Source organism: Pipistrellus kuhlii, unplaced genomic scaffold (genome assembly GCF_014108245.1).
Source record: "Pipistrellus kuhlii isolate mPipKuh1 unplaced genomic scaffold, mPipKuh1.p scaffold_m20_p_6, whole genome shotgun sequence".
NCBI classification, from domain to species: domain Eukaryota; kingdom Metazoa; phylum Chordata; class Mammalia; order Chiroptera; family Vespertilionidae; genus Pipistrellus; species Pipistrellus kuhlii.
In genome coordinates this window covers 12,682,514-12,697,313 of record NW_023425562.1, presented here as the reverse complement: position 1 = coordinate 12,697,313, position 14,800 = coordinate 12,682,514, and the positions used below count along the sequence as shown (strand labels likewise).

Sequence of the window (14,800 nt, the reverse complement as noted above, 5' to 3'; positions counted from 1 at the left end):
GATCCATCCATGTTGTCCCAAATATGAATTTTTTTTTTTTTTGCTGTGCAATATTCCATTACATATACACTGAGGCCAGATTATTATGCATTCAGAGATCATAATAATCTGGCCACTCAATGTATATCTTCTCTATTAATAAGATAAATTGCAAAAAGATAAAAACATTTAGGCTGTATTAAGAAGGAATGCAAATATATATATTTCAAATTAGTGTTCTTTATTTATTTCCATTGGCATTCAGTTTAACTTATCTTCAAGCAGTAACATGTTAGTAATATTCAGAGTTAGGTTTTGATGGAATTATAATAAACAAGGACATCATAATGTTTAAATACAATGAGCACTATTACTCATGATTACCATCATGAATGAAGTTAAAAAGTCTTTGTGTCTTGTCTAGTATCACTTTTGTATCAGCCAATCAAGCTGCATTTTTCTTTGGATTTTTTATTTTCTTTTTATTTATTTATTTGTTTGTTTGTTTATTTATTTATTTATTTATAGTGGAAGGGAGCGGGGGAAGAAGATATAGAAACATTAATGATGTTAGAGAATTATTGATTGGCTGCCTCCTGCATACCCCACACTGGGGATTGAGCCTACAAGCCAGGCATGTGCTTTGACCTGAAATGGAACCTCCTGGTTCATAAATTGATGCTCAACCACTGAGCCATGCCAGCTGGGTTAATTCTTTAATTCTTTCTTTATTTCTTTCTTTTTAACAGATGGAGAACTGCTGTCAGATTTAGTCTAGGTAAATAATTCTCACTGTTAACAAGACTAGATCCCATAAAAGATAGGGTTTGTTAGTTCAACAAATTCAATCAGGCCCATATATATTCCTGGAATTAACCAGTATTTACTGATCATAATCATGTAAATAGATATGGATTTTCATGTTGAAGCTCAGTTTTGACCCTGGGTTTTAATCTTACCTTTCTAAAGACTTGTTGGCTATTTCTGATTGCATCACCTTTACCATTAAACCTAGTTCCCTTCATGACCACCCTTGATCTCATTTTTATCACTAATGGGATGAGTCTACCAGCAACCAATACTCAAAATCTTGGCGATTTTCTCATTACATTATATTGCTGCAATCTTTACTTTTTAATATTATTTGAATGCATATGTTGTTGCCTATTCCTCTGCCCATGCATCCCCCTCTCTCCCCCCAACAAGAACCTAATGCCTCAAAAATGGGAAATTATAATCAGGTTCCAAAGTGTGCTTATGTCTCCAATTTTTTGTGGGTCTATAATAATTAATATGTTGTCTTTCCAAGGATTTTTTTTTTAATTGTAGACCCCCCCCATGCTTTAGGCATAGAATACTGGATGGTTTTCTTTCTCCCTCTAAGCATGGCTTTAAGGCAGGTCCAGAAAAAAAATGAAGGTTGTGTGTGTGTGTGTGTGTGTGTGTGTGTGTGTGTGTTTCAAAGGAACATTGTAAATTAATGGCAAAGGCAATAGAGTTTTAGAATATTAAATGCTATTGATTTGTCAATTTCAGGAGAAAATCTCCCTGTCCACCAACATAATGAACATCTAATGACCTAAAGGAGTAATGAAGGAGAGAAGATCAATGATAGAGTTTGGTGGGTCTTTTAATGAAAGCTTCAGACATGGACAAGGATGTTTGGTATAGGTAAGCATTAAATTTTAATTTGGATAATGTATTTAAACCTCATTTATTATGAAATCCACACTCTTATCAATGTTCTCCAATACATGATCAACAACTTTATAAATTATATTTCCAAATACATATATGGGTTTTCTTAGGCTCTATTATGTAGCTCTACTTCAAATGCTAATCTTAGGTACTACTAAAACTTCATCTTATTTGGTAGGACAAATTATACTATCTGGTTGGTTTTCTCAAGGAATTTTTCTTCTTCTTTCTTCCTATAATGTTATATACCATTTGTTAGATGTTTTAAAACAAAGAAACACAAGGACCAAGTTAGGCTGATTTATTTAGTATTAAGTATACAGATCCATAGACTTCTAGTAGCTTATTTTATCCTTCTATTTATTTAAACCTTATTTAATTTCTCTTAACAAAGTATTATAATTTTGTTGATTCCAGCCTTGCATCTTTGGCTAGACCTATTTCTAAAAGTTTATATATTTTATACATTATTAAATGAGTATTTTTAAATTATAGTTTCTAACTGTTGCTAGTGAATGTGCAGTTGCCATAAAAATTATAAATATAACAGTTATACACATTATATATATATATATATATATATATATATATATATATATATATATATATATATATATATTGGATCGGCAACTACGTAATTGCGGGTTTCACACATATATGGCTTCAGTTGAATTTTTAGGTTTGCAGATGTAGTACAAATGTAAAACACATTTAGTTATTTGATAGTTGGCTATTCAGCTGTTAATCAGTAAAAAAAGTTTTTTGATCTGTTTTGTAGTTTTCGTTTGGCGTTCGTTGAAAAATGGAAAATCAAAAGGAACATTTTCGTCATATTTTGCTTTTTTATTTCTGCAAAGGGAAAAACGCATCGCAAGCTCATAAAAAGTTATGTGCTGTTTATGGTGACAAAGCCTTAAAAGAACGGCAGTGTCAAAATTGGTTTGCCAAATTTCGTTCTGGTGATTTTTTACTCAAAGATGAAAAACGCTCTGGTCGTCCAGTTGAAGTTGATGACGCCCTAATCAAAGCAATAATCAATTCGGACTGTCACAGTACAACACGTGAGATTGCAGAGAAGCTTCATGTATCACATATAGTACATGCATTGAAAATCACTTAAAACAACTTGGCTATGTTCAAAAACTCGATATATGGGTTCCTCACGAACTGAAAGAATCACAGTTAACGCAACGCATTAGCAGCTGCGATTTGCTAAAGAAACGTAATGAAAATGATCCATTTTTAAAACGACTGATAACTGGCGATGAAAAATGGGTTGTTTACAACAATATCAAGCGGAAAAGATCGTGGAGCAGGCCAGGTGAACCAACTCAAACAACATCAAAAGCTGATATTCATCAAAAGAAGGTTTTGTTATCAGTTTGGTGGGATTACAAAGGAATTGTCTACTTTGAACTCTTACCACCCACCGAACGATCAATTCTGATGTCTACATTGAACAACTAACGAAATTAAACAATGCAGTTGAAGAAAAGCGGCCCGAATTGACAAATCAAAAAGGTGTTGTATTCCATCATGACAATGCAAGGCCACACACATCTTTGGTCACTCGGCAAAAATTAATGGAGCTTGGTTGGGATGTTTTGCCACATCCACCATATAGTCCTGACCTTGCACCATCTGATTACTTTTTGTTTCGATCTTTACAAAACTCCTTGAATGGTAAAAATTTCAATAATGATGATGATGTCAAATCGTACCTGATTCAGTTTTTTGCTAATAAAAACCAGAAGTTTTTTGAACGTGGGATTATGATGCTGCCTGAAAGATGGCAAAAGGTCATTGATCAAAATGGGCAATACATTACAGAATACAGTTATTTAGTTCCATGAAAAAAATTGTCTTTGATTTTCTTTAAAAAATCCGCAATTACCTAGTTGCCGACCCAATATATATATATATATATATATATATATATATATATATATATATATATATATCCAATTTTGTTAAACACAAGTCTTGTTAGGTATAATATTTGACATGCAGAATCTAATGTTAACCATTATTGGTGTTTACTAAACTTTCAATATGGGAACATGGTAGGGTTCCACCATTTGCAGTTAAGCATATTCTTGATTTGCCTTCACCAATGAAATAAAATGTGACTGGAAGTGACACTTGATACTTGTAGGTGGATAAAATGTAATGTTGGTGATCAACTTCAATTTGCATTTTCACTCTCACAACAAGAATATCTTGAAAAGCATGTATGGAAGCTTGTGTCTCAATTGGGTCACCAGCAGCTGGGGTCCCTGAGAAAATGAATAAGCACGTTCTGGCTCACCCCTGTTAGACATGAACTATGAGTAAAATATAGCTTTTTTGTTTTTAAGCTTCTGTAATTGTGTGGTTCTATGTTATTACAGAATAATCTAGTCCATTTCAACTACTATAATCCTACTGAAGTTTTACATTATATATTTTTTTCTCTTAAGGATAACAGCAATTTTATGTCTTTCCTTTCAACAATTACATTTCTATAGTATTTTTCTCATAATAAAACCCTAGCCAAAACTCCTAGAATATTATTGAATAAATGAGGCAATAGTGCACATTCGGGTTCATAATATAGAGAAAATACTACCCGTGTTTCCCCGAAAATAAGACATCCTCCGAAAATAAGACCTAGCACATGGAAAGATAAGACATCCCCTGAAAATAAGACCTAGCACAACTTTGGGAAAAAAATTAAAATAATACACTGTCTTATTTTCAGGGAAACAGAGTATTTAGTATGAGGTTTGCCTTGAGTAGTTTATGGATAATTTTCAGCAGAATAAAAAAAATCTGTTCCTTTCCTATTTTGCCATAAAGGAATTTAGTTTTTCTTTTTCTGGTCCTCAGTAGGTTGTTAAATTTTATTCATTTTTTACATATATTGACTTGCAGATATAGTTTCTCTCTTTTAATCCTTTCATGTAGTAAATTATATTACTTGATTTTCTTAATATTAAACCAGATTTACATTTCTGAGTTTAATTGAACCTTATCATTCTTTAAAATACATTGCTAGATTTAGTTCAATTACATTTCATTTACTAGTAAATGTTGTCATTTATATTCTTGATCAAGATTGGTCCATAATTTTCTTTTCTCATATTTTCTTGAGAGGTTTAGGTATCAAAAGTATAAAATGAGTTAGAAAGTATTTTCTGAATGTCTCTCTGGAGAAGTATATGTAAAATTGAATGTATTTGTTCCACATGTATATAACTTATGAATGAATAAATATTCATATAGTGAGGAGTATACTCAATTTTTTAATGATGAAGGGATATTACAACTATACTAATATAAAAAGTATAAATGTCCTACTTTACCATTTGAGGCTCTCTGTTGTCTAGTGCTAGGCTCTCTTTTCAAATCTGAAGCCTAAGGGAAAATATTATTCTGGATTTCCTAAAACTATACAGTCATATATGTCACTTAATAATGGGGATACATTCTGAGTAATGTGTCCTTAGGTGATTTTGTCAGTGTGCAAACAGAGTGTACTTAACACAAATCTAGATAGCATAACCTATTATACACCTGGGCTATTTGGTATAGCCAATTGCTTCTAGGCTACAAGCTTGTACAGCATGTTACTGTACTGAATACTATAGGCATTTGTAACGCAGTGGTATTTGTACATCTAAATATATCTACACATAGAAAAGGTACAATAAAAATTTCACCTTAAAGAAATTGATTTTGAATAAGGATCAAATATATATTGTATTTATTTCCTCTCTTCTCTTCCGGTCAGTTGAGATCAGGCATAACTCTTTCCAAACAAAGCTGTTGGAATGACTGGAGTGTGCTACCTCTCTGGAGTACACCTGCATCTTTCCCTTACTGCTTCCTGTGGTGCATTACCTCTGCTTATTTCTCCTAAATTCCAGGGGCCCTTTTTTTGTTCCTTTAACTTGTTTCCTGAGCCCATTCAGACCAGTTGGCTCACCTCGTTCTATCACTGTGTATTTCTAAATAAACCTTTTTTCTTATAGTTAGGGAGGAAAAGAAAATGACTGTAATAAAAATTTGAAACTTAGATGATTGAGACTTAGAATGGATAAGAAGCTGTAACCTTATAGTAGCAACTTTTCCCAAGAAGTTCTTTTTACTTTCTTCCATCAAATAGATGTAGAAATTATATGCTAAGAGGAGAATGACATTGAACGAATAAGATTTGGGAAAATAATTCAATAAAATATTTGAGAAATTCTTCCTCTCTGTCAGCTTTGATCTTAAATATTGTTCAGTGCTCTTTGAATGGTAGGCAACATGGGTCTTCAGACAGACTCCAAACAGTTGCTGTTAAATCTCATGATGCACATAACTGTTGGGGTTGGAGGTGTTGAGAAATAAATAGTTCTAAATGTTCAATACAACTATATTTAAGTGAGATTATTCTGGAGGATGGACAGAAATTAGGAGGCACTAAATAGACCAGATATGTTTTCAATATTCCAAGGCAAGAAATATTGAATTTATGGAAAATAAATTATAAAAAGAGAGGGACACATATTTAAGGAGAGGCCATGATCTCAGTTTGTTGATTGCATATGAGACTGAGGGAACTACACAGGCTTGATGTTCAAAGTGTTAGTTTTCCTTGAGAGTACAGAGGTTGAAGATGTTGGTTGGATAAGAAAATTAGTTGAGATGCTCAAACTGGTTAGGCTCAGTAGATAGAGTGTTGGCCTGTGCACTGAAAGGTTCCAGGTTCAACTCCGGTCAAGGGCATGTACCTTGGTTGCAGGCACATCCCCAGTAGGAGGTGTACAGCAGGCAGCTAATTGATGTTAGTCTCTCATCAATGTTTCTGACTTTCTATCCCTCTCCCATCCTTCCTGTAAAAAAATCAATAAAATATATTTTTTAAAAGAAAATTAGCTGAGTTAAACGTATTAAGTTTATATTGTCTGGAGCTGATCTTATGTATGATCAATTGGAATATAAGTCAGAATTTCTGAAAAGAAATGGCTGAACTTTCTGGAAAAAAAATTATTTAACTTGGAGTAAAGATAAAAAATAGATACAATAGCCAAGAGAAAAACATAAAGCAACCTTAATATGTTCCCCAAATGAAAGGATAATAGGACCCTAGAAAACCTCAACATAAAAAAGAAGATTAAAAAGGTAATGCAAAAGAAAAGTTATGTATGTTTTTCTTCAATGCCTCTTCCTTCATCCTTCCTTTATGTAGTGATGTTCCCAGAGTTCCATGCTAGAGCCCGTTCTTTAATGCACACACCTATCTCTTGAACTCCTTAGTATCAGTATGATCTGATGTAATTTATCTGAAATTCTAAATCAGTGGCTATAAACAGTGGCCTGTGAGCCAAACCAGGTGGACACCTGCTTTTGTAAATAAAGTTTTATTGGAATCCAGCCATGCCTCTTTATCTATGAATGCTTTCACACTAAAAGGTGACATTGAATAATTGTGATATAATACCTGGCCTTCCAAATCTACAGTAGTTGTTCTCTGGCCCTTTCCAGAGAAAGACACCCTAACTCAGGTCTAAATTAATGTTATAAATACTAAGGGTACTTGAAATCCATAACAGGATTTCAGAAGTCAAAGGGTGTTGTGTTTGCTGGCATTTATTCACCAACTTCATATCCGTACATAAGTTTTATTTTTAAAACATCCTTTGGTTATCATTTATAATAGGTAAAGTTTATGTCTATTGAGTCCTCTTTAGTCAAAAGAACTGAAATGCTCAGGTCATCTTCCCAAATTCCTTTCTGACCACATTATTCTTTACTTTGAAAATGCCCATCATTGATGGGCCAGAAATCTGATATTCAAATTATTCCCAGCTTGTTAAAGGGCTTCCTATACCTCCAATCACAGGGAACATGGATGACCAAAGGCCCAAGAGGCTGAGCTTTGATATCCAGGACTGCTTTTGCACTGAAGCCATATCTCCCATAGGCTATCTGCAGCCAGAGAGAGAGAGTTCAGCATTAATTCTAAGGCAGATCTGTTCGGACAATACAGGTGTCCCTCTGATGCTGGCTTTGGCCTGCGGATTTCTTGAAGGTCTTATCAAGCATTTCTTATAGGGAAAAGTGGCTTAGGAGGCCTAGACCCAACCACCCAGGCCTCTTTCCTTCACTCAGAGTCAGACTGACATCATGTACTGACAGCTGTGCCAACCTTGCCTGGTGCCCTCCTCATTTTCCCTCTCAGGTAGTTTTCTATTAAATTCTTGTTTCTTAATTCTGTCTTGGTGTCTGTTCAAGAGACCTGGACTGTTTTCCCTTTTCTATAAAGCAGGTCTTATATTTTAACTTCCTCGCCTTTTTTTCATTTTAATCTTCTCCCCAACTCCTTAAGAAAATAAAATCAATTTTTTTGAGGCAGGGTGGTTAAAGGTCCACAGAGGAGCGTTTTCAGTGAAATGATGTAGTGAAAACATTCTGCATCTCCTTACCTCCTTAAAAGCATCAGAGTTTGTAGAATATCAGGGTGAGGTGAGCATTGTACTCTCTGACCCTCTCATGCAGCTTTAGAAATATCAGGTAAATTAGACAAGAGTTTCTATTTTCATCTCAGGGGTGCAAAACAAACATTTCTAGAAAAAGGAATCCATATGACCAGTAAACAAGCTAAAATTTGATAAACATCAGCTACAATTAGATAATTGCAAATTAGGATTTCAATGAGTTAACATTTTGAACTCAATTAGAAAAAAAAAAGTTTAACAATGACAAGAGGAGATATTTTGATATACATTTATTATAATAGAATACAAGTATTTATAAGCATTTGGGATAATGATTTCAATTTATCTCTTTTGACCATTTATCTAGTAGACTGTTCTTATATCCACTGACCAAGCAATTTTGTGTCTAAGTAAACACATACAAGAAAAACTTGTACCTGGGCAAAAAGAGATGTGTACATTACCATTATCAGAATCATCATGAAGAGTAGCAACAGCATAGAAACAACACAACTGTACCTCAATGGGAGAGTAGAATAGCAAATTACAGTATAAACATATATGTGCTGATGTAACAAGTTACCAAATATGCAGTGCCTCAAAAAAGCACAAACAAATTATTGTACTACTGTGGAGGTCAGAAATCTGAAATAGTCTCACTGGGCTAAAATCAAGGTGTCAGCAGGGTTGTGTTTCTTTCTAAGGAAGCATCAATTTGTTGCCTTTTCCAGGTTTTTAGTGGTTTCCTGCAGTTCTTTGGCTCATTGCTTTCTTCCATCTTCAAAGCCATCAATGCCTGGTGGTGTCTTTCTCATGTGGAATGACTCTGATATGCTTTCTCCAGCCCCCTTCTTCTATTTGTAAGAATGCTTGTGATAACACAGGACCCATGCAGATAATCCAAAATAATCTCCACATCACAAGGACCTTAGCAACCTTATTTTCACCTATGCCTTTAATTATCCTTTACCATGTAGTGTAACATATTCTCAGGTTCTGGGGGTTAGGATGGGGACATCTTTGGTTGAGGTTTTTTGTTGTCGTTTGTTTGTTTTTGTATGTTTTTGCCTACCCCCATATACAAACATCAAAAACAGGCTACAGTGATATAACATCACAGGAATGAGCCTTCACAATATATTATTAAGTGAAAATACTCATTCTTAGAAGATTATATATATTATGACGCCCTTTTTATAAAATAAAACCAAAAAGTTTTTTTTTAAATGTACATACTTAAAAATCAACACAACATTATTGAAATGGGAGCTTGGAGCACTGTATTTATATTGCTGAAGAAGGTATGTGTGAAGTAGGGTCTGGAATGAGAGGGGTGAAACTTTGGAACATGTACAGTGATGCCTCAGATATAGCCAACTTGTAAGGAAATAACTTGTCTTACTCCATTAGGAGGTAATTTTTTTTAAGATATATTTTTATTGATTTCAGAGAGGAAGGGACAGTGAGGGGTAGAAACATCAATGAAGAGAGTGAATCATTGATTGGCTGCTTCCTGCATGCCCCCCTACTAGGGATTGAGACCAAAATACAGGCATGTGCCCTGACTGGGAAATGAACTGTGACCTCCTGGTTCATAGGTTGAAGCTCAACCACTAAGGCACACTGGCTGAGGAGAAGGTAATTTTTAACAGTGTGTATTTTAAATCTAATGACTGCGATATGAAAATTTTTCTACATCTCACAAAAAAATTTAAATCAATATTGCTGCCTTTTAGGTTAAAAAAGAATACCTATATTAAACATTGCAAAGGCAATTCTACATAAGCAGTTAAAAGGAAAGAAATGGAAAAGCAGATTAGTGAATTTCAAAGCACTGACCTTGGTGTTCAGAGGCAGGCCATTTCAGCACCATCTTGCTGAGTGTTCACATCCCACTTTGGTGTTTTTCTCATCTGCGTTCCACTACAGGCAGTGAGATTAATCTGGTTAAGACCTGAGTGAGGTCATAGATTAGGTTATGCTGAACTTTACTCTTTAATTTAGTGTCTTCCTTTGAACAATTGTGCACAGGAGAGCATCTCCATCTGTGGTGTGAGAGGCAGGGCTCTCTGGAACCACATTCTAACTCTCCCTGCAGAACATCCTGTGGCTTCATCTATATTAATTAGAATTTCAGAAACGGAGCAGAAAATCATTTCTCTGTAGAAGAAGCAAAGATCTGTTGTTCAGAGTGGATGTGTCAATTCAATTTACTGGTACTTTCAGAGACCTGGGGCACCCCAAATTATTTTATATTGCCTTGTTCACATATCATATGTCATGCTTTTCAATGTTCTCTCAGATCCATTATCTCATTAGGGCTCTCTTGTGATTCTGGGTGATGGGTTAGAAAAGCTAATTAGTGCCATTTTACCAAGGAGATGCTGTGACACAACACGGCATGATTAGCCTTATCTGAGTTTAAGCCTCATCCCCATCTGATGATAGAACCCATACCAGAATTCAACTCTTCAAAATTCTAGCTATATTAATTAATGTTTTTGTTGCAACAAATGCCAGCATGCGTAATAACTGACATGACAGAACTTTATCACTCAGTTGAAGTCCTACCCAATGGGCAATTCTCTCCAAGTGAGGGTAAAGTACATCGGCTTCCCCAGCAGCTTCTACTGTCTTGTCTGGATCAAGCGATTATAAGAAAAAATATGTAAATGTATAGTGGCCAAGCCTGGAAGTGGCATGCATCATTCCCATATATGTTACATTTGTAAAACTCAGTTTCATGTCAAGAAAAGATGGGTCCTGGAGGGTGTTGCTCAGTGGATGAGTACTAACCTATGAACCAGGAGATTTGATTCCTAGTCAGGGCACATGCCCAGGTTATGGGCTTGGTCCCAAGTGGGAGGTGTGAATCATTGATGTTTCTATCTCTTTCTCCCTCTTCCTTCTTCTATGGAATAAATAAAAATATATTTTAAAAAAGAAGAAGAAAGTGTGGGGAATGTCATCAAGCTGTATTCCCAGGAATAAGAAACATCACACACTTGGTACGCAGGTCGCCTGTTTTTGCCATTTTATCCAAGCATTCTTTTCACTATACCAAGTTACTACACAGGTTAATTTATACCTCTTCCCCCAACTAATACCTTGAAGCAATCAAGATAGAGGTTTATTCCTGTTAGAATCTCTAACTGGTCAAGTGACCATGTTCAATTAAATTTATGAATGTATTTATAACACAGATTTATAAGAGGTTCTTTAATAAGGGGGCAGGGCTTTTCTATCAATCTTACTTTGTTTATTTGCGATGGCCACCTGAATAGAGATATAGATCACACCCTGATCTATTACTACTCACAACAAGTCTAACAATAAAAGTCTAACAGCAGCCGGAACCTGTTTGGCTCACTGGATAGAGCTTTGGCCTGCGGACTGAAAGGTCCCAGGTTGGATTCCAGTCAAGGGCATGTACCTTGGTTGTGGGCACATCTCCAGTAGGAGGTGTGCAGGAGTCAGCTGATCGATGTTTCTCATTGATGTTTCTAACTCTCTATCCCTCTCCCCTCCTCTCTGTAAAAAAACAATAAAATATATTTATTTTTAAAAAGTCTAACAATAGGGGGAATCTTTTTCAATCAACCAATTATCCAACTCTCTGGACCCCAACTGGGTGACCTACAATTTTGTTCAATTCTGACACTCACTACACAGAGTAATAGATGCATGGGACAAGGTATATAAGAAGAATTATGGGCCTTTGTGCCCTTTCCATGTGTGTTACCCTCCTAGCATTTCACCACTCCAGATGCTCTGCAAACCATTGTTTGGAGTTTTGATGGAGGTTTCATTACATAGGCAACCTCTATTAAATCATTGGTGATTGAACCTGTTGTCCTCCCTGGAGATCTGCGGATAGGGCTTAAAAATTCCAATTTTTAATCACACGATTATTAGCTTAGTCACTCAGCATGCATCACTCAGGATTTCTGAGAATTTTAGGAGCTCTGTGTCAGGAACCAGGGAGAAAGATGGCATTCTATAACAAAAGATGCTATTATCAAAATTCAACAGTTTTATAATATGTTTGGCCAATACCAATTTTATAGTGCTACAAGTTAAAGAGGTAGTTAATGTAAAATGTCTGACAACGGAAGAAGCTTCTTTATGATATTGTGTTTAATAATGTCCATTTTTATTTAATGCCCTTTTTATATGTCACATGCCAAATTCTAGTACTGAACAGTTTAAAATGCATTATTTCCAGGGTAAGTTAAATACAGTAGATCCTTTTTATCTGTGGTAACTATGTTCGATAAAGTTGCCAAAGGCACTGAATTAGCAAATACTGAACCAACGCTCCTAGGGGACATACAGGATCGCATTCCTTAGGGCCTCTGGTCACAACATTTTCATCCACCAATCAATACACAATCCTGTTTTATTTGTGTTTCTGTTTAAAAGACATCTTCTTTAATACATTATGTCCTTTCATTATCATTGAGCTCACAGCTAAGAGCACTATAACTTATGCTTGAATGAGGCTTAGCTAACACAGGTATTTTCCCCACAATGCTCATCACAGCCTTCTTGGTTTAGAAACAGTACACAGCATTTCAGCACTATAATTGGGAGCCATTTTAAGCAGCAAATCACCAACAAAAAGCACAAAATTGCATAAAGTATGGCACTAAATATATCATGTCAAGGACAATAGTTTATAGTAGGAGAATGAATAAGAGGGAGAGTGTTCCCTTGTTTGACCTCTGCTGGGGACATGAGCATTGAGCAATTCAAACTTCTCACTGCTCTGGACATGTTCATGACAGACCACTAAAGCACTATGAGTATTGAGTTTGGGGTTGCAAATTAGTTTTAGTGAGTTAACAAATTCACAAATATACAGTATGAATAATGAGGATTCGTTGTACTATTAGTATGTCGATTTTACCCATGCAGAAATGGAGGCTTACAGTGGCCAAGTCACCTACCAAAGTTATGTAACTTGAGTGGTGGACGTGGCTCCTGAGGCCATACTTTAACCATGATGCTAGCTGTCTCATGATCCCCTGGTTGTGTCCAGAAATCAATAACCCTCTGTGAGGAATCTTATTTGGATTATTTTAACACTGATTCGTTAGACTAGATGACCTTTAAAATATATTCAGATCTTGAGATTTAATTATTTTAAGACTTCTCTCCATTGTGCAAGTTCTTTATGGGGCCACATTTTAAAGAATTTCTCTAATAAGCCAGCATATTTTTTTCTATTAGTTCTCAATGGTTTTAACTAGATTTCATGATAATCTATTTATTTTGTAATATGTCTTCACCTACCACTATAATGTAAAAACATTCAATATAGATTATTTTACAAAACAGTCAATTTTATAAAAATCTGCACTAAGAATTTTTCTAGATGTTGCCATTACCATTCAGGGCAAGCCACAGATCTAATTTTGTGCAAACTATTTTTCACTTTTTATTCATATCAGGTATTTCTGCTGACCCTCTGGGGGTCATGCACAATAACATGGTCAGGAATTACAAATACTCTGTTGGCCTTTTTCGGGAATTCAATTGGACATCAGCCCTCATGTAGCTTTTGAAATTCTTCACCATATGTGACATTTTGTATTATAATTTCTAACTTTAATTGCTCCTATACTTAAAAGTAGATAAACTGCCTTCTTACTTTTCATCAACCTGCCTATGAACCGCATAGCCAAGGCAACTCCCTTCAAAGGCACCTTCTTCGGTCAGAAAGGAAGGGGGCAGGAATTACTGGGCATAATCTCAAACATGTATTTCCTGGACATTTAAACATAAACTCTCCAAAGCCCCACTCCTACATGAACACAGTAGCAGTTTGTGCAAATAATTTTAGAGGAAGGGTTTCTGCCCTCTCTACCAATGCAGAGGCCACCCAAAAAGAACAGGTTTGTAGAACGTAAGAATTCATCCTTTACTTCTGCATCTTTTTAGAATAATACAATTAGAATGTATTCCTAGCAGCAAGGACCTGGCTCAATTTGTCATTTTTCTATAATCAAAATCACCACCTATTCAAATTTTCTGCCAGAATCTTATTGGGAAAAACTAGGTAGGTGACCTTTTGAACAAATTTGCCCTCTGCAGCTATGTCATTGTTCTTGACTTTTCCTAATTCCTGTTTGAATAAATGAATATTTAATGAATTGCTGCAGCCACAATTATCTATAGTTCAGGGACAATGTATAAAGAAAATAGTATGGTGATCTGTGATGCTTTTAACCTCTTCATGGAAATTGGATAAAGTCCGTGGATAAGATTAAGAACCCTTGCATCTTTCTTCATAAAATCTGATCAAACCTTCTGCAACTGGCAGAAGTCACATACAAGAATCTTCCCCCCACCCCCCCCCCGCCCCCGCCACCCAACCTTAGTCACTGAGAGTAAGGCAGAAATCAGCCCACATCCCCAACCCACTCAACACTCTGCACTGCCTCTGGGAGTGTCCTGTGTACCTCAGCAGTCCCTGCTGTGCCCTTGTTCTTCTCTTTCCTGGACACCAGCTCAGCAGAGGCTACTTCCGTTATTGAACCTCAGCAGGAGCAGCTGAGGCCTATGTGCCACCATCCATCTTTGGAGGTGAATCATGCTGCTCCCTTGAGCAGGACCCAGGTCTGGCTTTTGAGATGCTGTGTGCCCATCACCTTTGT

The 14,800-nt window shown here is 35.8% G+C and overlaps 1 protein-coding gene across 3 annotated transcripts in view; it reads left to right on the top strand.

Annotated features, from left to right (window-relative positions):
- SYT4 (synaptotagmin 4) overlaps positions 1-14,800 on the top strand; it is a 234,883-nt gene that overhangs the window by 199,965 nt on the left and 20,118 nt on the right. For all 3 annotated transcript variants that reach the window (XM_045574428.1, XM_036418807.2, XM_045574429.1), the window contains one exon: positions 1,516-1,650. The gene's annotated coding sequence lies outside the window, so the exon portion shown is untranslated. The remainder of the gene's footprint in view (positions 1-1,515; positions 1,651-14,800) is intronic.